This window comes from Equus caballus, chromosome 12, assembly GCF_041296265.1.
Source record: "Equus caballus isolate H_3958 breed thoroughbred chromosome 12, TB-T2T, whole genome shotgun sequence".
Taxonomy (NCBI): Eukaryota; Metazoa; Chordata; class Mammalia; order Perissodactyla; family Equidae; genus Equus; species Equus caballus.
The window spans coordinates 41479283-41502622 of NC_091695.1; the positions used below are offsets into that span (position 1 = coordinate 41479283).

The window sequence follows — 23340 nt, forward strand, 5'->3', positions numbered from 1 at the left end:
CACCGTCCTCCGTGGAAGCCCCCTGGGAGCGGTGGCTTTCCTGGGAGGTGCATCTATGCACCTGTCTCTCTCCATGTCACCTCTAAATACAGATGGGTAGATAGAGCCACATATACGGTCCTCACAGTACTTCTTGGGTCAGTTCATCCAATTTCCTGAGATGACAGAGTCGCGAAACCGTTGCTTTCTCCTAGAAATCACTGAGTAAGTAGACGAGGTGTGTTGGGGATGGCAGTGGGAGCGGGGGATCATGCTGTTGCTACAGGTGGAAGTGTGTCTGTCCTGGGCGGGTGGCTAGGGAGACTCCGGGCAAGGATGCTTTCTATCTGATCCTATCTCAGGTTGGCCGGAGCTGGGCCACGCTCCTTTCTGATCCAGAGAAAAGCTTTATTTCACTGCTGGTGTCCTCATCTCTCTCTCCCCCGCACACAGATGCGATCACCCCCATAGCTACTTTCTGAGCGTTTGCTCTGTGCTCTATGCTTCCTCCTGGGATGGGTAATTGGTACAGGGATGGGTTTTTTCTTTTTTTTCGGGATCAGCTGATTAGACCTAATGGTTTCCATGGCTGCTCAAAACAAAGCCCAGAAAAGACAGGAAATTCTCAGAAGTGCCCTGGGAGATGACACCGCCCCCCAAATGCATGACACCCCACCATGCCCACTCCTGGGCCTCTGCTCCAGAGAAAGAAGCCTAGACCTGTCTCTAAAAATGCCAGCCACCAAAAGGATCCCGACCGGGCCCTCCAAAGAGTTAAGATTTGATTTCCTCCCTCTGGAATCAACGTTGCCATCATTTATCAACCGACAGTGCAGTGTGGCGAGCCATGAGATTAAAACGATGGTGAAATAATGACAGCAAATCTGGAAAGAAGAGAGGCGCGGTGCCCGGGGTTCTCATATCGCCTGCATCCCAGCACTGGGGGGACGCGGGTCAGCGTCTGTCAACATGCCACTTGTCCGGCAGTGGGGAAGAGCCACGTCAAAGGAGAGAGGCTGGTCTGAGAGCAGGGACGATGAGAAGGGGTCCAGCTCCTGGCGGGGGCGTTTTTAAAAGGCCTCGACTGCTTTGACAAAAGCCAAAGGCAGGAAACGAGGCTGAAGAGCAGTCACAGGGCCACCGTGACAGGCCCCGGGGCCGGCCACCCGCCACACATGAAAAGATGCTACTGGTCCTCTCGGTGAAGAGGCAGGGGTTGAAAGAAATGGACACAAGGCCCGTGTGAGAGAGGTGGAGAAGAGGCAGGGCCCCCATCGCCAGGCCGGATGGATGGCCTTGCCAAATGAGGAATCCACTCTCCAGCCCCAGGGAGGAGCCAAGGGGCACGGACACGTTTCATCCTAAACTAAGCCTTTTTTCCCTTTTCCCACTTGAATCGTTTTCTCAAACAATGAGGCCGGGAGAGAAATTTTTCCAAGCCTTAACTCCACGTCTGCATAGAGGTCGCCCTCCTTGGCCGGCAGCGCCCCAGACACAGGCCTGTTCCAGCAGCTGAGGGAGGAGCCGGGGCCCCGCTGGGCGTGGCCAGGAGGAGAAGGTGCACGAGTGTGCAGGGCACTGGTGGGGGGACAGAAGTCTGAGGTCTCTGCTGTTTCTGAAAGGGGGTCTCACCCTCCACTACTCCTGCCTCTGCCAGTGTCCCAGGAAAATCGGTCCCCGGCCTCCCCATTGCGGGTCACTAAGTCCGTGCTGCCAATGTGCTCGGCCCTCACCTCACTCCAGGTCCTCCTTTCTCTGAGCCTGGTGGGATTTCAGATCATCCCTTAGAGGCTAGGAAAGAATCTGGGGATCAGCAGGCAGCCCCATACAGTGAGAGTTGCAGGCAGGACAAGCGGGCCAGAGAGCCAGCCTGTGCCAGCAACGCCCTCCAAGACCAGCCCCAGGTGATGAACTTCCCTCCCCTATAGCACAAAGCAGGCCCGGGCCTGCTGGGGCCTGAGGACCACAGGGGTCTCCCGCCCCGGGCTCTGGTACTGATGGAGCTCAGGCAGGGGCGCCCCGCGGCTGGACAGCTCAGGCCCCGCCTGCCTCGCCACAGTCATCCAGCCTCCCGCCAGTGTAAATGCTGAAGATGGCAGAGACATGGCCGAGCCAGGGCCCTGGGGCCCGCTCTTATCTTTCCTGCCTTCAGCATCCCCACATCTTCCCAGGGTCCTCTCTGAGAGCGGGCCCCCAAATGTCTGCTGCCTCGCCTCACCCCAAACCAGGGAGGGGCCTGAAGCCAGGTCCACTCTGAAACCCCATCCCCTCCTGGCCCAAGTCCTCCGAGCTGGCCATGTGACACGAGAGAGAGGACGTTCCAGGGCGCCCAGCCTCCCCCACCCCCTAGAAGCAGGTGAGGACCTGGACCACCACTTCTGTCTAGAATCTCCCTTCTGTGGGCAGCTGACCTGACCGGCGCAGCCTCTAACTAGCCAGAACGACCTCAGTGGCCTCAGCGTTGATGCGCGCATTTTACAGCATTTAAGGCAGATTTCAAGTTAAAAAAAAAAAAGCCCACGACACTTCTTTGGATAAGTGGTTTACCCTTCGTGGTAATTAGATGTGGTGATTGGGATCTCTTTTCTATTACATGGCAATTTTCCTTTAAATTTCCCCTAAAAAAAAAAAAAAAAAAGGCAAGAGAAGGCCGGGAAGGCAGGAGGCAGGCGCTCCGAGAGTCATTTGCATTTTGCGAATGAGGCCTCTTGTAAGCTCAGCTCAGGCATGGGGCCCAACGTATGGAATGCTTAAGAGACTACTAAGAATAAAATCTATTAATTAGTCATACTCAATTCCGCAGACATCATGTGCATCCAAAGCCTCTTTGCTTCCCCTTTCTCCTTCTCTCTTCCTCCATCTTCTCCTCTAAATTGGCTCTGGCTTCCTGGACCGCCTCCCCGGTAACATGGCGGCCACGTGGCTGCCTAGGGGGCCTCCCCACCCAGGGCCGGGATGCTGGGTTTGGGGCAGGAGCTGGGGCACCGGCTCCTTCCTGCTCTGGGGGACGCTGGCAGGGGAGGTAACAGCAGCTGGGAAGATGGCAGTGCCTGGGGGGCCTCAGCTTCCCCACCCAAAGCCTGAAGGCCTCGCCTGCCTTGTACCTATCCTCCCTCCCTCCAGCCTCCTCCTCCTACCCCTAGGGTCCCTGGAGGTCCTCCGGCCCCAAGAAGGGGAGAGAGGCCAGGCTGAGAGTGAGGATGGGTCAGGGAGGTGCAGGGAAAGCGCGTTCCGTGAATCCACCTCCTCTATTTCCCCTTCTGTAAAGTGAGGGTGGGGTCTAGCTTCACCCCCAAAAAGCTGGGTGCTCCACTGACTCTGGAAGGTTCTAGATGGTCCAAGGCAGGTGATGGAGGCCCAGAGTGGGAGGGACAGGCCAGGTGACAGATCCCTGAGGGGGCCGCCTGGGGCCAGGTAGCGTGCCCGGGACCACATCGGAGCCCCCCTGCACCCCTTGGAGCCGAGGAGCGAGGGGAGGACGTCATCCCCCCTCCGCCCCCCCACCGCCAACGGCAGCTCCAGTCCCAAAGCCAACCCACTCCATCCAGAAACCCACTTCCTGTGGAATGCGCCGGGGAGGAGCACAGGGCTGCTGAGCATCACGCTTATGAAAAATACAACAAGGAAAATTGGATGCGGCAGACCGCGAGCGCCGGGGCTGGGAAGGCACCCAGGAGGGGGCTGGGGCGTTTGCTGGAAGGAGGGGCCTTGCCGGTCACAGCGGCCCATGCCCCCCAGGGCCAGATGGTGCGCTCAGGGCCAGGACGCGGCCAGGGTCAGCTGTGGGCGTCCCACGCGCCCATGTCCCCTCCCCGCACAGAAATCGGTGCAGGTGATGGGCCGTGATGCCTGGCGCTGGCTCAGGGCCAGGGCGGGCGCTAACAAGCAGCGCACAGCCCTGCACAGGCTTCCAGAATGCAGACAGGAGGCATCTTTTTCCTTAAAAAAGGGATAAAAAGGCTCAAAAATGCAAATCATTGCCGTTTACAACCAAAGGAGTCTGCTAAATTGATTAGGAGAGAATAAAGTCCTCGAGGTGAAGGGAAGGGGAATTTTTTTGCATTTTATGAACCTGCCCCCAGTGGCTGTGCGCAAAGCAGGGGTTTTCTGGGCCTAGCTAAGGGCTGCCCCTTTGCAGCCCCCCGGGGGAGCTGGGGGTCTGTGAGGGCCCCCACCACCACGGCCAGAGTCCTCAGGGGTACTCCGGCTCGCCAGGGCCTGGGCTCGAACACTGCCCCCCCGGAGAAAGCAGTTCTGCCTCCATTGAGTGCCTTGTGATGCTGAGGGGGAGGGTTGGTCGCATGGCCCACAGGGGTCATTCAGAAGCTGTCCCAGCCCCCAGCAGAGACTCTGCCCCCGCCCTCCAGATTCCATGGGCCTTCAGGGCTGAAAAGCAAGGGGAAGTTGCTGGTCCAGTCACTTAGAGAGCAGGACTCTAGAACTATGAGCTTTTCTGCTTCCTTTCTGTTCCAGGGCGGGTCTGTCTCTGATCCGTTCTCTGCAGCCAGTGAAAGGGAAGCAGGGCCAACTGTAAAAGGGGAAACTGAGGGTCAACAAAGAGAAACTCTGGCCCAGCAAGGAAATCAAGCAGTGTGCTCTCCGTCACTGGGAGCATTCAAGCACTTGATGTGAATGTGGCAGATATTTTCCTGACTAAGCCAGGGCCAGGTTTTTTGACTAGAAGATCCTGTTTTCCACCCCTACTTTATCATCCCCCAGAACCCTGGAGGAAGATATTAAGAGATGTTCACTCTGCTGCTCAAAATGACCAGTGTCCCCTGAAAATGCCAGGGCAGGGCCATCCCACAGCCAGGCCGCGCAGCCCGTCAAAGAGCTGCCTATGCCACCAGGGATGCTACAAAATCCCCATCCTCACCATCTGTGAGGCACCGGGAGAGGAAGTGCAGATATGCGACCCTCCTGTGCTAGAGTCCGGACAGGGAGGTGGGAGGGTGACCCCCCCACCACCTGCAGCTGGCTCGCCCAGGGCCGCCTCCAGACTGCGCCCTGGACCTGTTCTCAGTGCCAGGGCCCCTGCCCACTGAGCATCCTCCGCCGTCCCACGGGCTGTTTTTCCAACTCAACACGCTCAGCGCTGCTGGCTCCATCCATCCCAGGCGGTGCCCGGCTGACGGCTGCCTGGGGCACTTTTCACTCTGCGTTTTTAAGCATTTACCACTTCTTTTGAAATGTTCCAAGTCGTTGCCTGAAATACCCACATTTGCTTCTTTAAAAACACACAGAAAGATTCCCTAGGCTCTTGACTCCCCCTTCCTTTATTTTTCCCCCTCCCTTTGCATTTTAATATACTGTTTTTCTCTGGTTTCCGAAATTCCATGATTGCGGGGGGCAGGCCTGATTTGTCACCATGAGGGGGATTTGCAGGTGTGCCCAAGAACCCCGATGCCACAGGGCGGATCTCCAGCCTGGGGGCGGCTCTGGCCCTGCTCCCAGCAAAGAGCCCAGGCCCCGGTCTTTTTGAGACCAGTGGCTGCTCCTCCCACCCCTGGTTACTGAAATGCCCAGCTTGTGCCAGGAGGGCAGTGTGGGCACACTGAGGGCACAGGGGGCCCTGTGGGGGGCTCACCAGGCCCCCACTTCCTAGCAAAGCCAGCCCCTGAGAAACGGCAGCCATCAGAGCCACCACGGAGCCCTGGTCCCTGTCCTTCCCATACTCATCCACGCCGCCCACGACACCTGAATGCCCAAAAGGCCCAGCCCAGGGGGTCCTTGCAGGAAGGTGTTTGCCGTCACGGCCCCTAAATCTCTCTATGGCTGTCAGGGTGGATGGCAGCTCAGGCAGGATGCCAGGTCCCCGCGCCCCTCCGTGGGGGTCACTGAGGCCCAGCACAGCCCCTGGCACACAGGGCTGCCCAACCATCCCTTCTCCAGCTCTCCTCTCACTTCCTCGTCCTCCTCGCTGGCCGTCTCCCCCGCCCCCCCGGGGCTTGGTGCAGAAGGCCCAGGCGGGTGTGTTGGCGACAGCCCTCCTCTCGTCCTGCACCTGCCCCGCTGGCAGCCTGGCACAGCGAGGGCTCCCCTGGCAGCTTTTCCTCTGAAGCACCTCATTCTGCTCCCCTTGGACCCACCGATCACCAGCTGTGAGCCTGATGGGGAAATCCAGCCACATGGCGAGATCCGGCAGCAGGCCCAGGTGACTCAGTTTCCCCTCTCTGAGTGAGCCTCAGGTGGGCGACATGGAGGGCAGAGAACTGGGTGTCCTGCCTTGTCTGACGCTCCCACTGGGAGTCCCCAGGCCTGAGCCACCCACGTGGAGGAACTAACCTGGCTTTCTCTTCAAGACAGAGAAAAATAGAGGGACATGAGCTGACAATCAAAGCCATGGGGAACATGGGGCTGCCACACCCCCTGGAGCTGGGCAGTCGAGGGCGCCTCTCACCTGCCCTGGGCTGGCAAGCTCGCAGAGTGTCCCAGAGACCGCCCACCTCTGCCTGGCCTGGCTTTGGAGAGGTTCTGGGTACCCAGGAGGAAGACACAAAACCCTAAACTAGCCTTAGATTTTTCTACCCGACCCAGCACACCACCTGCCAGCAGGCCAGTGGCCCCCGCTGAGGAGCCCGCCTGGCATCCAGGGCCGGGCGCCAGGCTGCAGCATGCGGGGTTTCTTCCAACGACGACCCTGGTGCCTTCCAGCTCATAAAAGGATGCTGAGAGCTGTGGGGAGGAAGCTGGGCAGCCCAGCATTCGAAGTTTGTTATCTGAGAGGGAGGGATGGAGGGAGACGGGGCTGAAGGTTGGGGGAGGCTGCGGGGTCGTGAGCACAGGTGAGCCAGAGAGATGGTGCGATTCCGCTGGCTGGAGGGCTCCGCTAATGATGAACGTCAGGAGGCGGATGTGAACACAGAGGCAGAGGAAAAAAGTAAACTAAAGGAACCCCGCTCAGAAGCACTGCAGCGTGGATGTTTTTTAAGAGCCACCGACAGCAATTTCCTCCCCGACGTTAAAAGGTTATTTGTATCTCCTTTGGATTGTAAAGCGTTTTAGAGTCACCTGGAGCTTCGCTCAGTATACTCTGCTCCTGGTGGTCTGAGGAAGAGGAAGAGGAGGAGGAGGAGGCGTCCTCGGCCAGACCCTGGAGAATGGGGTGGGTCCCTCTGCTACAGAAAGCAGGGCGCCCGGCTAGCCGATGGCACAGGGAGGGCAGGCCTGGTCTCTCGCAAGCCTGTGACCTAGGTCCCGTCTGCCATCCGAGGGACCCCTGCCCGGGCACCCCTGGCTTCCCCTGTGCCTCGGCCCTTCCTTGCCTGCAGAATCAGCCCCACGGGGCCACCCAGCCTCACTCTCCTTGTCTTTTTCCTTTTTCTCAGAAGGGCAAAGCACTCCTGGGGGCCCGAGTGATGGGACCACCCCCGCTGCTGCCCGCTGCCCTCTGAGACCTGGCTGGCTGACCCAGCCTGGCCTCAGGCCCTCCTGCCTCACTCCCAACCTCACCACCAGACGCGGGGCGGGGGGGGGGGGGGGGTCAGAAAAACGAGACACACCAACACCCACCACGACAACACAAACCAAAGTGCTCTGCGAATCGCCCTTCGGCCTCCTTCTTGTAGGTGCCTTGAAACCTCAATGTCGAGATGAATGTGATAAACTCTTTGGTCCTATTTTCTGTTTGTCTGTTTTCATATAAAATGTCCAAGTCCACTTGCCTTGTTCTTTCTTGAAATAAATAGAAAGATTTAACTTTTACAGTCATCTCGGCTGCTGACTCTCAGCTTGGCGGCCCAGCGTGCTGGGGGCCAGGTGTCTATCGCACACAAGCTCTTTGATGCCACCCCCCCTCCCCCGAGGCTTTGCCCCGAGGTCAGCCCTGCTGTGGGGTCCTCTGGCACAGAGGTGGTGGCTGGGGAGGATGGAGAGGGTCTCTGGCGTTAGGATGATCCCCGGGGCAGCACTGGAACCAAAATAACGATTCTGCTGCAAGATGAAGGGACCTCTGACCCCATGCCACAGGCCCCGGGGAAGGCGGACCACCAGCTAAAGGCAGACTCTGTGAGGGTTCCCACGTGGAGATGGATTACGAGCTGTGGATTATCCCATAAGAGGCTGCAGCAGCCGTGTGAGCGCCCAGATAAGACTGGGGCTGTGTGGCCTGGGGATGCGAGCCATTCCCCCCCCAGACGCCCCCCGCCCCCGCCCCCCCTCCCCCTATCCCCTAGTCGCACCCACTGCATTCACAGCTCTCTGGGCTTCAGCTGATCTCTCCCACCCCAAAGAGAGGAGAAAGGAAAAAAATTATTTTCCATGAGAACAATAGCGTTTCTGCTAAATTTAACATAAAACAAGAACTCATTACTTCTGCCTTAGATCTGATGGCACATCTGGATGCGGGTTAATGAGTGCTCCCCGATATTCTAAAGGAGCAAGGTTATTTCTCAACATGCGTTGTGGGCCCGGTGGGGTGACAGGGGCCCTCTGCCCCCACATCTCCTGTCAGGCCTCCTGTCCCACCCTGCTGGGGGCAGGAGCCAGCCCAGAGAGGCCATTCTGATGGGCAGCACGTGATATGGCCTGCGGGAAAGGACCGAGTCCATTCCTCTGACTTCCCAGGGCCACGCACAGTGGGTGCCCAGGCGGCTGCCTGACTCTCACCCGAGACCCGTTTTCCAGGGCTGCCAAAGTGATCTTTCTAGAACACGGTCAGCCGGCCAGTCAGTGGCTATTTACTGAGGGCCTACTATGTGCTGAGGCTAAGGCATCCTTCCTGGGATGGAGGCCCTGCCCTGGTTGGGCGGGGGGCTGCTATCTGGGGAGGCACATTTCCACTGAGGATGTTTCTGAGGAGGAGGAGGAGGAGAGCAAGGGAGACATCCTGAGGTGGGGCGGGAAGGCAGGTCGGATTCTGCGTCTCCCCCGTGAGCACAAGACCCACCTGCTGGCCCAGCCTCTGGCCACACCACATATGACGGATTCCCCAGCAGGCCCTGCCCCATCTCGGCTCCAGGTCTGTGCCGATTTCTCAGCTGGGATGCCCTGGAAGGTCCTGGAAAGTTCAACTCAGGCAGCCCTCTGGAGACGCCGCCCTCCCGCCCGGCCCCTGGGCCCCAAGACTCTGCTGGTCTCTCGCCTGCTCAGGTAACTCACCGGGACCCCTGGCTGGCAGGTCTCACCTTCCACCCCTTCAGGTCCCCAGAGGGCAACGTGTGCAGAAGGAGTGACTCAGTAAACCCCAGTAAATCCATCAACCAGTCGATCAATCGATCCATGTTGGGTCCAAGAAGGATGACTTTCCAAGAGCGGTGGCCCTTGGCAGCCACAACATCCCCGTAAGGGAGATGGTCCTCTTCTCCCCTCACCCTCTCCCAAGGGCAGAAGGAGTACGGTCAGGGAGGCGGCACGGGCGGGCCTGCCCCCAGCTCCCCTCGCCCTCCACACGCTGGCGGCAGCGCCACCACCAGGTGCCCGCTCGGCTCTCTCCAAGCCGGGGCAGGAGGGCTGCGTTCCCAAACTGTGTTCCTCGGCCCCTAGAGCTAACAGAGGTTGTGCCAGGAGGGTTTCACAGTCACGTGTGTTTGAGAACCAGTGGATTAACGCCACTGCTGTTCTTGAGGGCTCCTCAGGCAGGATCTTGGAGTCCCTCGGAACTGACTTAGACCCACAGGCTCTACCACTTGCTCCCTGTGCCTCAGTTTCCACTTCTGTAGAGTGTGTGCATGGGAATAGTGCCCTGCTATTATTTTTACCATCATGACAGCATCGACCCTGCTAATCTGTGCTGGAACCTCCGAGGAGGGTGTGTGACGCTGGGTGTTCCTCTGATTGTCCAGGGCATGCAGGCCACCATCCCTGGCACAGCCCCCGGGGGTTTATCCAGCATCCCTGGCCCCAGGCACAGACCCACATGCTGAGCCGGCCCGCACGTCTTGCAAGGAGGCCTGGTGTCTCAGCAGAACCCTCGGGGCAGGAAGTGAAGCGCCCCCAAGTCTGGCACAGAGGAGAGGCGTCGGAATGGGATGGGAGCTGTTCCCCAAACCACCGGGACCACAGCCCAGTCTGCGGCCTGCTCTCCGAAACCTGCATAGAGGATCTCAGGCTGACCCAAGCTTCGGCTTCAGGAGGACAGGGGGTGGGGATGGGGCCACCTTAGGTTTTAATGAGTGCCCAAGGTGGGTGGAGGCGCAGACAGGGTTGGGACTCACAGGAGGGAGTCACCAGGACCCTGGAGGAGGTACGGGGGATCTGTACCTCAGGTAAATGGAAGGAAGACCCTCCAAACATAACTGACCCTTTCTGGAGCGGTAGGTGGTCTGAGAGGTAGTGAGCTCCCTGTCCTCAGAAGAAAGCAAAAAGAGCTGGCTGGTCCCTCAAGGAGGAGTGAGTTCTGGGTGATGGATGGGACTGACTGACCCTGAAGCGCCCTCGCCTCCCTACCATGTCTTCAGATGGACCCCAAGAGACGGGGTGGTCCCCCCACAAACCCAGGACACCCGCTGCTGTAGCTCCTGCCATGCCCCATTCCAGCCCAGCAGCTTCCAGCCCTTTCCTTCCCAAAGAAATCTCAGGATGCACATACCCCTGAGCTTAGGGACAGGTGGGAGGTAAGCCCCCCGAATTGCCGCCCTGCCACCAAGCGGCACCCCCAGGCCCGGGGCTGCTGCTTCTTGTTTCCAATTCCACCTGTTTTGTCAAACTCAGGACTAAAAGTTCCAGCTCAAGCAGGAGAAACAATGAGTGACCGCAACCCCCCTGGACCTGGACCCTGCTCTGACCCAGCTACCACCGAGTTCCAGAAGCTTCCCTCCTCCTGCTCCTGCTTCCCAGGAGGGGCCTCTGGCCTCACCCAGCATCCCAGAGAAGAGGCGACCAACCCTGGGGAGGGTCCAACACCCCAAACCACACCCTCACACCCAAGTTCTGTGGCCGATTCTCAGCGCCCTGCTTGGGAGGTCCAGAGGGTCCGGGGTCCCCCAGCCAGCCCCGAAACGCTGCCTCGGAGTCGTGAGGGAGCTCGCTCATCCCTTCCAGGCACCCAAAGCAAAGTGTGCTCCCCGGCCCCCCTTCCCTCCCCCGCAGCCCTGGTCCTCTTGCCGGCACCTGCTTCCCCACCAGCCCGCCACCCCTCGTCCGGCACCTCTGGAGCACCCTCTCCTCCCGCGGCGGAGGAAAGAGGCTCTCTTGAGCCCCTAACTGACAGCACAAATGAAATCCCGGCGCTCCCCCCCGGAGATTTACAGGGGAAGTGCAATCTTATTTGCACTGCTGCCAAGCCTGGGATGCGATGAAATGATGCCTCGAGAAGAGACCGGCCGCTCCTCGCGGAACCGGCTGCCTCGGAGACGGGCTTATTAAAAGCCACGGCGGCCACATTTCAACCTGTTTCAGGTGTTAAGTAATTTACTGCCACCCAGAATTCAGTGGCAGGTTTTTATCCTTTTTATATTTCTGTGGCGCAGGCGGGGGGGGCCCCCCCGAGAGGTCCCTGCACAGGGAACCGTGGGTCTAAACGCTGCCCCCGCCCCAGCGCTGCGGAGGGACCTTGGGGAGCAGGGCCCTGGGGACAGCAGACACCCCGACTCTCCCCAGGGTTACGCCAGGCTTGGCCAAAGCCCAGAGCAACAGGAGGGAAGATCTAAGATCCCCACCCCACACTGGGGGGCCCGGTCACCCCCGCAAAGACCCTGTGGGCGTTTCCCAAAGGCAGCAGTAGTGTCAGCTCAGTGGGAACAGAGACCAGCTGTCTCTGGACCTGATCACCACCTGCACGATCAGCAAGTCTTTACTGAGCATCTACTGTGTGCCAGGCCCTGCTCAGATGGGGGACACAGCAGCGAACAGGATCCCAAAGACCCCTGCCCTAGGGAGCTCACATTCTGCTGGTAAGTGCCAAATAAGTATCTGTGATTGGTTGATTAAAGTCCCGGAGAGGCAAACAAAATCTTAAAAGAAAAGAGGCAGGCGTGGGGAGCGCTGGGGGCAGGCCAGGAACGGGGAGCCCCCTTTACTGAGCATCTATCTCCTGCTCGCCAGTCGCGGCCAGCGCAAGGAGCAGGGACCTCGCTCCCGTGTCACAGACCCGTGCCATTCACTGCTCCGGAGCACTGGGCGGTGAGGGGCCCACACGCCCTGTGTCTCCCATTCCCCCAGCCCCCAAAACTCTTGGGGGATGCACAGCCCGCCATTCACAGGAAGCTAGGGACAGGGAGCCGTGCGGCCTGGGGCCCACAGGGTCACAGAGGGTCACCAAGGGCCCCACATCCTCAACCTGGAGCCCGTTCCAGCAGTGGGGGTCAGAGGGCTGACTGGCGCCCGCCGGCTTTGGGGGGATTAGGCCTATTATGGAGGCTCCGGGGCTAATCTGGCGCCCTTGCTGATGCCCCTTTCCTCCACCTGTTTTCAGATACTCCAGAAGACCGAGGGGAATCTTCAAAGTCCAGGCTGAGCCGAAAGCAGCAATTCTTTAATTGGCTTTCTCCTGGCTCAGGGCGCTGGCGAATGGATTAGTCGTGGCAGGGCGGAAGAAAGGGCTGCGGTCCTTCTCAAAGCTGAGATTACAAGCCCGGGGTGAAGGGCCGAGGGATGGGCAGGTCCACCCCAGGGGGCGGCTCCCAAGGGGCTGGCAGATGGGACCTGTCACCAGGAAGACACGGGAGATGTGCCCTCCGAGAGCCGTGGTCCTCTGGAAACTGGTGCGAGAGGCGCGTGGCATGTCCAGGCTGTGCGCCCAGGGCTCCTAATGAATGTGCTTCTTCCCCATGTGGCTGCCCCAGATCTGGAACTTCATAATTAGGGGGGATTTCCTTAAGGGGCGCCCATCTGTGGGAGGGGAGGCCGCGTGGCCCAATGGTGCCAGGCGCCAGACATCTGTCACTATGTTCCATCTGCACCTAGCCCCATGTTCAAGCAAGCAAACCGAGGCCCAGAGCTAAGGAGCTCGCCCAAGGCCACGGTGTGAGTTAGCATGGAACCGAGTCTGTCCAGACTCCTCCCACAGCCCGAGTCCTGGCCCACGAGGCCTCATGTGGGGGCCTGACTGGGGGGCTGTGAGCCTGGAGAGAAAGGCACAGGGGAGCTCCCACCAGAGATCACTGTGGGGAAGGAGGCCTCCTCAGGCAGGCCTCCTCCAGGAAGCCTTCCCTGATTCGCCCACAGCGCCCCGGATTCCCCATCGAGGCACTTACAGCCCGTGCTGTAAGCCTGCTGCCCCCATGGTACACTGACTGGGTGTCCATTTCACTCTCTGAACGAAGGAAGGAGGGCTGTGCCCACCCCAGTCTGGGGGACCAGAAAGAGAAGCCTGGAGGAGGCGGGGCCTTCGAGCAGGAGTCCCTGAGGCAGGGAGCCAAGAGAAGAGGCAGCTGGGGTCCCGGGAGCTGAGCTCCAGGTTAGCATCTGCCCCAGGCCCGGCCCTCCTGCTGGCTTTGCCCCAGGAGGCCGGTGAAGGGGGGCGGCAGAGGATGACTCAAGGACTTGGAGACCCAGATTCCCCGGACCAGGGCGGTTTGAAGCGTGATTCATGCTCTCCCCCCGCAGCTCTGCATCAAAGGCAGCGCTGCTGTGGTCCAGCTGCACCACTGTCCAGATAAGGGCTGCCCTCGCAGGGCAGGCACGGAAAGGGCGTCTGGGCCCACACAAGCAGCCACCACCACCCGCAGCCTCCCTGTGGCCTCTGCTCCACTGCAGCGGGCCCAGCCACCCCCAGGGCCCCTGACGGCGATGCTCCGCTCGGCTGCCCCCTGCTGACCCTCCAGACCGGTCTGCCCTCAAGGTCAGGTCATTCCAGGTGACCGTGTAGCTCCCTGGGGTGGCCCAGCTGCCTGAGACCCATCTCCCCTGCTCCCGCTGGGAGCCCTAGCTCTCAGCACCTGCTGAACGAATGAACAGGAAGCTGAATGAATGGCTGTGTCCTGGGGCACACGGGAGGGCCACCTGACAGGGTCAGCGGAGGTTCCCAGAGGAGGTGACATCTAAGCCGGGACCTGGAGCATGACCAGAGTCAGCCAAGTGAAAATGGCTGGAAGGGGTGCTCCTGGCAGGGGGAAGCGCCCGCGCAGAGGCCAGGAGGTGGGAGAGAACACGCAGTTATGGGACCCCAAATCGTTTAGATGGGCTAAAGGAGGGGGGTCCCAGAGGAAACCAGAAAAGGCAGGAGAGGTGCTGGGGCCGGGCAATGTGGCTGTGCCACCAGGACGCCCAGAGAGCCAAGGTCACTACCAGGGCTAGACCTTCCCCAAATGAGGATCCCAGGGATGTCAGAAGGGCCCGGGCTGCCCAGCGCTGGGGGTCCCCCTTTCCACGGTGGTCTTTAGGACTACCCCCACCCCCGAGCTGTGCCACCCTGGCACCAGCCATGAGGTTGCAGAGAGCGAGCTGAATCCCAGAGGCACTGCCGGGCAGCAGGAAACGGCGTCCGCCCCCTAAGAGGCCAGAAAGGCCAGGGCCACAGCCAAGGAAGCGTGCAGACCCCCAGGGCGAGGCTGGGAGCCAAACCCACACCCCCGGAGCATCCCCAGCAGCGGGCACGGCCGGGCAAGCAAGGGACACAAAGGCCGCGGTGACCCTGTGAGAGTCACTGTGAGCACAGAGGAGTTCCGCGAGTCTTCCGGCGTAAAGCAAGTATTTCCAAGCACTTACTACGGCGCCACACCTGTGCGGGTCAAGACTCCAGCCTGCCCCTCCCCAGCGGGGAGGAACATCGGCCTTTATTTCAATGAGCCTCTTCCTGATGACTAGCGAGCTTCCGCATCTTTTCACTTGTTTACCGGCCATTTGTTTCTCTCCTCCGGGAACTGTCGGTCCGCGCTGTCTGCCCGTTTTTCTTATTGATTTGTGGGCACTCTTCGCATATTAAGAGAGGAGCAGAGAAGCAGCCCTCTGGGGCAGATCCTCAGGGCCTCCCATGAGGGGCCTCGGTCCCAGGAAAGGGAGGAGGATTTGCATGGGTTTCTGGATGCTTCCAGGGAATCTCCACACACACAACCCACCCACCCCCCCCCCCCCCAGCTCCCAACAGGCCAACTCTGCCGGGAGATGAAGTGTCTTCTGCAGGTGGGAACCCCTGCCAGGGCTGCATCTCAGCTGGCAAAGCCCAGAGGGCTTATTTTTTACTTACACTGAGAAGTCTACACTGCCGGTGGCCGCCAGGGTGCCCCTGATGGCACCCCAGGGGGGCCGGCTGGTGAAAATGGGCATCTAGGAGGAAGAGATGCCTTGCACCATCCCCGGGTAGTTCAAGGGTGCCCATCCCACAAAAGGGGTGGCTCCCGAAGCCTCAGGCCCACCCTCCCACCAGAATTCCAGGACCCCTCTGCACCCACCATCCCTGTCCTCCCATCCAGGCCCCCTCTACGCCCCAGCCCCTTGTGCTCTGCCACCTGACCTTTGGGGGCCAGAAGCATCCCACAGTTTATTTTCCCTCTAGCACTTTCTGTATTTCAGTGGACAAACAACGCAGGCCATAAAACTGATTTCCAGAGCCTATAAAGGCAATAACATTTAAGGAGCCAGGAAAAATAAAGCCCCTCCTTTCTTGGAGTAACGGCTGCCGGGAGCCCTCGTGGGCCCCTTCTGCAGCTGGGGCGGCACGGCGCGGGCCAGCCAGCCCGCTTCCTGCGCCAGGTGGTAAATGGCCGCTGGGCACGTGTTCTGAGGGGACCACGGCAGCCGGGGGGCTGCAACTGCCTGCCTACCTCTCCCCTACTCCCCTGCCCTCGCTGCGCTCACCCCCACGCCCACTCCCCACTAAGCTCCCGGCAGAAGAGCCTGATTGCAGATGGCAAGCCACCGTCCTGGGGCGAGCAAGGTCACCCCACTGTGGCCAGAGCAGGAGAGACTGGCCATGCCGAAGGCGGCCCAGTGGGCGTCCTGGGCAGCCAAGCCCACGGTCCTGCTCTGCACCAGGCTTGGGTGAGCCCTCAGGAGGGCAACGACACGGCCACAGCGGGGGTCACCGTGACCTCTGGATGCCAGAAGGGGTGTGGGGTCCCAACGGGGCCTGGACAGCTCAGCTCTCCCCCAGGCTCTCCACGAGAGCCCCCCAGCCTGGGCTGACACTATGCCCGCTGAGCAGGAGGACACCTGGAACTACAAGTGGTTGCCACCTGCCCACTCCCCCTCCTTCATTCATTCACTGACTCCCCCACTCATTCATTCATTCAAGGGTGATGTGACATAGTGGAAAGTACCCAGGATACACAGATCTGGTTCAAGCTTCCTGACTTGTCTGGGGACAAGTCACTTAACAGCCCTGCACCATGGCTTCCCCAGCTGAGAAATGGGAATACCAAACGCCACCTCCCAGGTCATCACTATCATGATTATTCTGGGCTCCGAGAGCTGCCACCCGGGACGGCTCTCTCCTGCTGGGCGGCAGGAGGCTGGGCCCGGGATGAGGGCAAAGCGCAGAGGGGGGGGCGTGCCTGGAGGCAGGGGGATGGACCAAATGACCTCAACCATCCTTCCAGGCAAGGATGAAACCAGGTGTGGGACAGGGCACCCAGGCAGGGAAAGTGCCACCTTCAGGGCAGATCCATTGTGCGACCCCCCTGCCCCGGGCCTGTGGGGGCCCCTCTCAGAAGTCGCCTCAGCCCCCTTCTCCTCCAGGATTAAAACACATCCTGACATGGAATTAGCCGCGGGCTCAGCCTGAGGCCTAACCACTAAGGGGTGGAGAGAAGCCAGGGTCTTCTAACCAGGGCCACCCCCCCCAACAAAGGGGCCCCCAGAGTCTCTGTGGGAACAGGAGGGGTGGGGAAGCGGGGTGCCAGCCGCCAGGAGCACTGGGGTGGGCTCCGAGGGGCTCTCAGGCTGAGCCCCATGTGGGGCTGAGAGTCCGGGACTACCTGGAAAGCGCCCTGAGGCTCTGGAATTTATGCAGCTGCCTGTGTGCCTCTGGGGGCGAGATGGATCTTCAGACCGCTTTTCTCAGCAGGAACGAGTCTTTTCTTCAAATCGATGGTGACACATCTTTAAACTCCAATATTAAGGAGGGAACGATTTGGCCGGCCCCCTGGGGGAACCCTTATTAGTCACCGGCTCATCGGAGAGAAATCGCAGCGGCAGACCCAGTGGGTCTGGGCAAGGCAGGAGGGACACGGGGACCTGCAGTGAAAAACAAGAGGGCAGAGAGGCCTCCCAAGTCGGGAGCAAAGCCATGTGAGGGGAGGTGCACTCAGAGAGTGAGACTAGAGGGGGCTCCGGAGCAACGTATGAAGCATCTTAGGGGAAATAAAGAGTTGTCAGGAAGGGTAATGGAGGGAGAAAATGGAAAAAAAGGGAGAGAGGAGAAAGAGAAAGAGGCATTAAGCTCAAGTTTAAATTCATTTCCAAGTGTGGAGACCTAAAATCTTATTTCCCATTTTGCTATGGCTTCCAGGAAGCTCAAAGACACATTTCATATTCACTTGCAAAAGACTTGCTCAGCCTAGTTTTGAGGTGCCAGGAGCCAAGCTGCCCCCAAGTAGCCACCAAGAGCATTAAATACAAGGGGGGGCATGAACCGTGGTCCTTCAATGGACCAGCATAAGTGGCAGGTGGCAGGGCTGAGCAGAGGCCACAACCAGGAATGAGGAGAGAGGCGGGCAGGTTGGAGAGCACGTGCCGAGGGTGTCTAGGCCCAAGGTGTCCCAGGTGTGGCCAAGGGCACAGGGCACGTTCTTATTAGATGCCCAGGTTGGCGTCCTGCCTCCTTACTTGAGTCTTTTTATTCCTGTTTTAATGGTTCCCTGGTTTTACGGCACCTCTTTTTCATTGGAAATAGGTGGGTTAAACATTCTAAAAAAATCAATTGCAGCTCAAACGCCCACTTCCTCGGTGACAAGTCACCGTTTATCGAGTTCCAATGACTTCTCAGGCATTTGCAGGCATCGTCTCCATTCTCCCAAACACGTTTAGGGGGATGCCACTCTCCCGGGTTTACGGATGAGGAAACTGAGGCACAGAGGGGAGGGGTACCTTGGTCAAGGTCACAAGAGCTGGTCAGTGGCCACAGCAGCACTGGGACCCAGTCCTGTCCTGTCTGTCCCTGACACACCCCCCAGCCAGCCCCAGAGCCCAGCACCCCACTCTGCGCGCCAGAGGGGGCTCCCACCCCGCTTGTCAGGAGGGAGATGAGGCTGAGTGGAGGGGGTCAGGTGACTCCGAGAATTCCATCGCCCTCTGGCCCTGCCTGCAACACCTTGGTCCCCTCCCTGCCAAACCCCGAGGCTTGGGCTGCAACTGGCCCCACTTTCCGTGACCCTCACCAGGGGAAGGTCCCCGCTCGCCGGCCGCCAGCCGGGATTGAGCTCCTCTGACAGGCAAAGCTGCAAAGCTCCCGTCGCAAATGTCAATTCTGAGCCATTTGGCGCGTGGATTTTAATGTTCCTGTTTCTCCTCAACATCCTCAGCAAGGTAGCTCTCGCTTTTCAAAAGGGACGTGGCGTTTGATGATGTTTGAGCAGAACGTGAAATACAGCCGGGCGGCACTAATGAAACAGACGCGAGCCCGGCTGGCGGGGACGGCTGACAGCAGGCCTCTCCCGGCCCACGCTCGCCCAGCCCCAGCCAAGCGCCTATTTTTATGGCAATTACGAAATCGGAGAGGGGGAGGGGGCGTGATGGAGAGGGGGAGGGTGGGCACCACCGTCCAAGGCCCACTTGTTGCGTGGGGAGCGGGGTGCAGCTGATGGGGTTCTAATGAACCAAAGTGGGCGATGCCAGCCGGGTGTCTCGGGCGTCCCCCACGGCTCAGCCCCTCTGTGCTCGCGGCCTCCCCCACCCACGGTCAAAGCCGGCTCCACATCCCAGGACGTGTCCTCCCCGGGGCTGGGACCCGATACCCATCTGCGGACATAAAGAGCTGCGATCGCTCCCCGCCCCGTGTGCAGGGAGCAGGAGCCCCCACAGCCGTGCCCGCCGGGCAGCTGCTTCACCCGAGGGTCCTCAGCCAGGAGGAGTCGTCAGTTCCTGCACTGCGGTGTCCCTCCCGGGGGCTACTGTGCGGGGGTCCTAGGGCCGAGGATGGGTGCCTGCCTGCACTGAGCCCTGTCCAGGGGTGCAGACCCAGGGTTCGTGGCCCCTGTCCCCGCCCCACAGGCGCTCCGGTCAGGGTAGGGGTTGAAGGGAGATAATTCACTAATTAAGAACAATCGTTTCCTAGCCCCCACCGCGAGTCAGGCATAGCAGGCGCTAATTCACTTTTCCCTCCATCCTCGCACAGGTGTACATGTGGAAACTGAGGCACAGAGAAGCAGGAGTGGGACTAGATTTTACCCCAGTCTGTTTCATGAGCGGCCACGGCCTCCACAGGCCTCCGAGGCTGGCCCCTGCCACACCCCGGGGGCCTCCAGCCTGGGCCTGGCCACCCGTCCCCGGATAGTGGCTCCCTTCCAACGGGCGTTAAATCGAGACTGCAGGCAAAGGGGGCCTGTGATGGCGCCACAGCGGCCAGGTGAGACACGGCTGAGGAAGCACCTGGAAGAATTTGCAAAATACATACGCGAGCCCCAAGGTGAGCTTCTGACACAGAGGAAGAGCCTGCGCAGGGGACAGGAAGGCAGGGCTGGAGGCTGCAGGGGGCTGCAGGGCAGCCTCGGTCTGCCAGCTCGGGCTCCGCAGATGCCCCGAGAGGGACCGCTTCTGTCACCCGGCCCCCCCAGGGAAGGGGAACATCCCCCATCCTGCCACCTCCCGGTCCCGCACAGGCTGTTCCCACATAACACACACACCCTTCCCCACGGAAGGCAGCAGACACTGACAGCCCTGCCGTTATGGGGGGAGGGGGGAGCTCAGCCCGCTTGCCCTGCACCCTCCCTGTCAGGAAACCCCAAATTCAAAGGACTGGCCAACAGGAGGGGGCGCCTCCCTCAGCCACCTCGGGCCCAGCATGGGCTCAGTTCCCCCCAGGGAGGACAGGAACGACGTGCCCTCAGCCTGCCCACCAGATAAAGGGACCATCTCCTGTCCCCAGCCCAACTGGATGCTGGGCGCACAGCAGGCCCCATTCTGTGGGTCTGAGCGACCCTCCTGGAGAAGCAGCAAGAGCAGCGAGCACAGAGCCTGGCATTTCTGGATGGTTCATTCTGTCCTAGACACGGTGCTGCGCATTTCCCACGAACTGTCTCCTTTCACACTCACCACGACCCCAGGGGGTGGGTCCTAGGGCGCTCTTCTCCCCATTTTACAGACAAGAAAACTGAGGCTCAGAGAGGTTAAGTGACTTGCCGAAGGTCACACAGCTGGGGCACATTGGAGCCGGGACTCACACCCAGGGCTCCAGCTCCCAATCTCCTGGGATGGAGACTCCGGCGCAGGTGGGGCTGTCTGGGGAGTAGGAGGTGAGGACAAGGGGCTGGATCCTTTCGCACTCTTTCTGGGTCATGTTACGTCCTCGGGGCCACCCCAAGCTGGGAGCAGGCCAGGCCTCATGCAGGATGCCCAAGGTCAGGGTGTGACATGTGGGCGAGCCCACCCCAGGGGTCTGGAGAGAGCAGATGCAACGCAACAGCCTCCCAACAGCGACGTCTGCACAGAGCTGGGAGCCGAGAGGAAGGGACCCCAGTTCCTGGCGGGCGTCTGTGGCTCCCACGTGCTTTGCCACGCCCCTCCCCCTTCCAGGACACACGTGTCCATCCGTCACACAGACAGGCAGGCCACAGCCCCCTGGGAGGCCCGAGGGCGGCTGGGCAGCCCTCTGCCAGCGCTGGCGGGTCCTCTGGGAGAGCGAGCCAAGGGCTGCGGATCCAGCCCTTTTCACGCTTGGCCAATTTAATGGTCCCCATTAATTTCAAAACACACACATCCCCGCCAGCTCCGGCCTCCTCAGCCCGGTGCTCGGGGTGGAGAGCACACTGGGGACACGGGCCAGCACACAGGTGTGGGTGCTGAGGCCAGCCGGCCCCAAGGACGGGGAGGAGCGGGACACAGCGTACCCAGGGCCGAGCAGCAGAGGGCAGGCGGGCAGCGGAGCCCTGACGGGTGTTTTCTGACCATGTGTCTCTCATGAGGGAGAGAAAAAGGCTGGGAGTCAGGCCACTTTCCTGCTGTGTGACTCTGAGCAGGTCACTGTCCCTCTCTGGGCTTCAGATACTCTCCTGTCTCCCTCTATAAGACTGTCAAAGCCTTGAGCGCAGGCAGTGGGTCGCTGAGCCTTGTACCCCCACAGCCTCAGAGCCAGGCACCTCACAAGCACCCCACACGTGTCTCCCACTGTCCTCGTCTGTAAAATGGATTAGCCCCTGCCAGCCCCGACTTCTATGACCAATGACGAGGGGCAGGGTGGGGTCTGGGCTGGGGCAGGAGGAGGGGGCCCAGAGGGGGTCCTTGGTTCACCCCGTCCTTCCTGCTGTCTGACCAGCTCTCAAGGGCATACGATCACTCACTCAGTCAACAAACACTTATTGAGACCCAGGACAGAGTCCCCGGAGCCAGGGTCCAGGGCCCACCGGCGCGTTCCTCGTGGAAGGAGGGAGAGGGTCTGGCTAAAACAATGGGAGGCTCTGCAGAGGACCCTGGAGTGGAAGGACCTTGCAGGGTCCTCAGGTCCCGCCCACCAGCCAAAGCTCAACTGGCCGGACCAGGCCGGCGAGCCCCGAGGGAACCTCAATAATTCAGGAGGGATCCATCATTTATGAATTTATGTAACCGCTTCCCGACCTTGTGGACACGAGGCGCCCTCCTCTTGCAATGGTGGAGACGAGGTCCCCTGGGTATTCTGGGCTTTCTAACGTGGGCAGGCGGCCACCTGGACCCCAGGCCTCCCGGGTGGCCCCCCCCCACCCACTCTGCCCCTCCCCCCAGTCTGGACCCAGAGAGCTTCTGAAAAACCAAACCCGGTCACGTCCCTCTTAAGCCCCAAGTGCGACAGGCGAGGGTTTGATTCTTGGCTCTGCCTTTTACCAGCTCTGTGGCCCCGTCCGTGCCTCAGTTTCCCCGTCCGTAAAGTGGGGGAAATATTAGTGCCTGCCTCAGAAATCAGGCCATGTGTACAGTGGGGGGGGGGGGCAGCGCCTGGCCCTGGGGGGACAGTCAGTAACAAGTGGCCCCCGGCCCAGAAGCTGAGGCTCCATGGGGGGCGCTGGGGGCAGGGGCAGGGGACACAGGAGGATCAAGCGGGCCCCGGGAGCTGGAACCCATCACGAGGCCTCGTGGGGCAACACACTCAGGCCCAGATGTCGGTCCCACCTTTTCTGTGCTGACTACCAGCCACCCCACCCGCCCCACTTCCCAGCTCTCCTGCAGCGAGGCCAGATGACAACACGCCCACTGTGGGGACCCAAAGTTTCCCACCAGAGAAGAAAAGGGAACAAAGAAGAGGTATTGTCACTCACCCGCAAAATAAAAGGATGTCCTGGCGGCTCTGGAGTCTGGTGAACCTCCCCTCCCAGCACCACTACCGGTGAGCTGTGTGGCCTTAAGCAAGTTGCTTCACGTCTCTGAGCCCATTTCCCCATTGACACCGCAGGGCTGATAGAATAAGACCAGGAAGCCAGGAGAGGTGGCCTGGGGTGTGAATACAGCCTAGATCTAGAGGGAGAGCCTCAGCTGAGGACCGGCCACGGCTCATTCCAAGCCCCTCAGAGCTTCCCCGAGTCCCACCTGCCTCGTTCCTCCTTGCCAGCGCTCTCTCTCTCTGCCCCTGGAATGCTCTTGTCCAACTTCTGACTCAGCTCCCCACTTCTCAGCTCCCATGCCACCTCCTCCAGGCAGCCTTCTGGATTGCCTCCCACCTCTGCTGGCAGGACTCCTGTCCATTACAGGCTTTGCTGTCACGTGTCTCACCCCACATTTGGGATTAGAGGTCGTGCCTTTTGCAGCCCAGGGCCTACCCCAATGTCTGGCACACAACAGGCCCGCCGAATACATCTGTCGACAAACAAAGGCCACGCACCCAGTTCAACTCAGTCACCTGCAGAGCTGGGGCCTGTCAACTCTTCCTCTGAGCCTTGGCTTGATCTTGGAAAACGGGGATCAGAGTCAACGCCAGCCTGCCTCTAGGGGTGCCGAGCGGTCAGCACCGAGGGACTGGCGGGTCTCGCCCGTGCTCCCCAGGGCCAGGGCCCAGCGGGTCCTCCACTGCCCAGAGGTGCCCGCCTACCACCCTTCCCGCCCACAGGAGGGGCCGCTGCTGTCGGCGCCAGTAGGCTTCAGCAAACACATTTAAATCGGAAGTGACAGATAAAGCGATTTACGGCGACAGTTAAGCGTCAGATCACTTCCCACAAGGCAGTCGGTGTCCCCCACCCCCTGCCTGCGAGTCCATCAAAACGGTGTCTAAATCACCGACTCCGAGCGGTGGCCCAGGGACAGTGAGGGGCCGGGCTCCTGGGGCCCCCAGGCAGCAGAAGGGGTGAAGCAAGGACTTTGGGGGGAGGAGGGCGCTCAGCGGCCGGCAGATTTTCACAGATCAAAGCCCCACGACTTAAGGCACCA

The 23340-nt window shown here is 60.4% G+C and overlaps 1 protein-coding gene across 2 annotated transcripts in view; it reads right to left on the reverse strand.

The window, feature by feature from the left end:
• The window catches only part of MACROD1 (mono-ADP ribosylhydrolase 1), a 146192-nt gene that overhangs the window by 107725 nt on the left and 15127 nt on the right, over positions 1-23340 (reverse strand). The gene's annotated exons all lie outside the window — the stretch shown is intronic.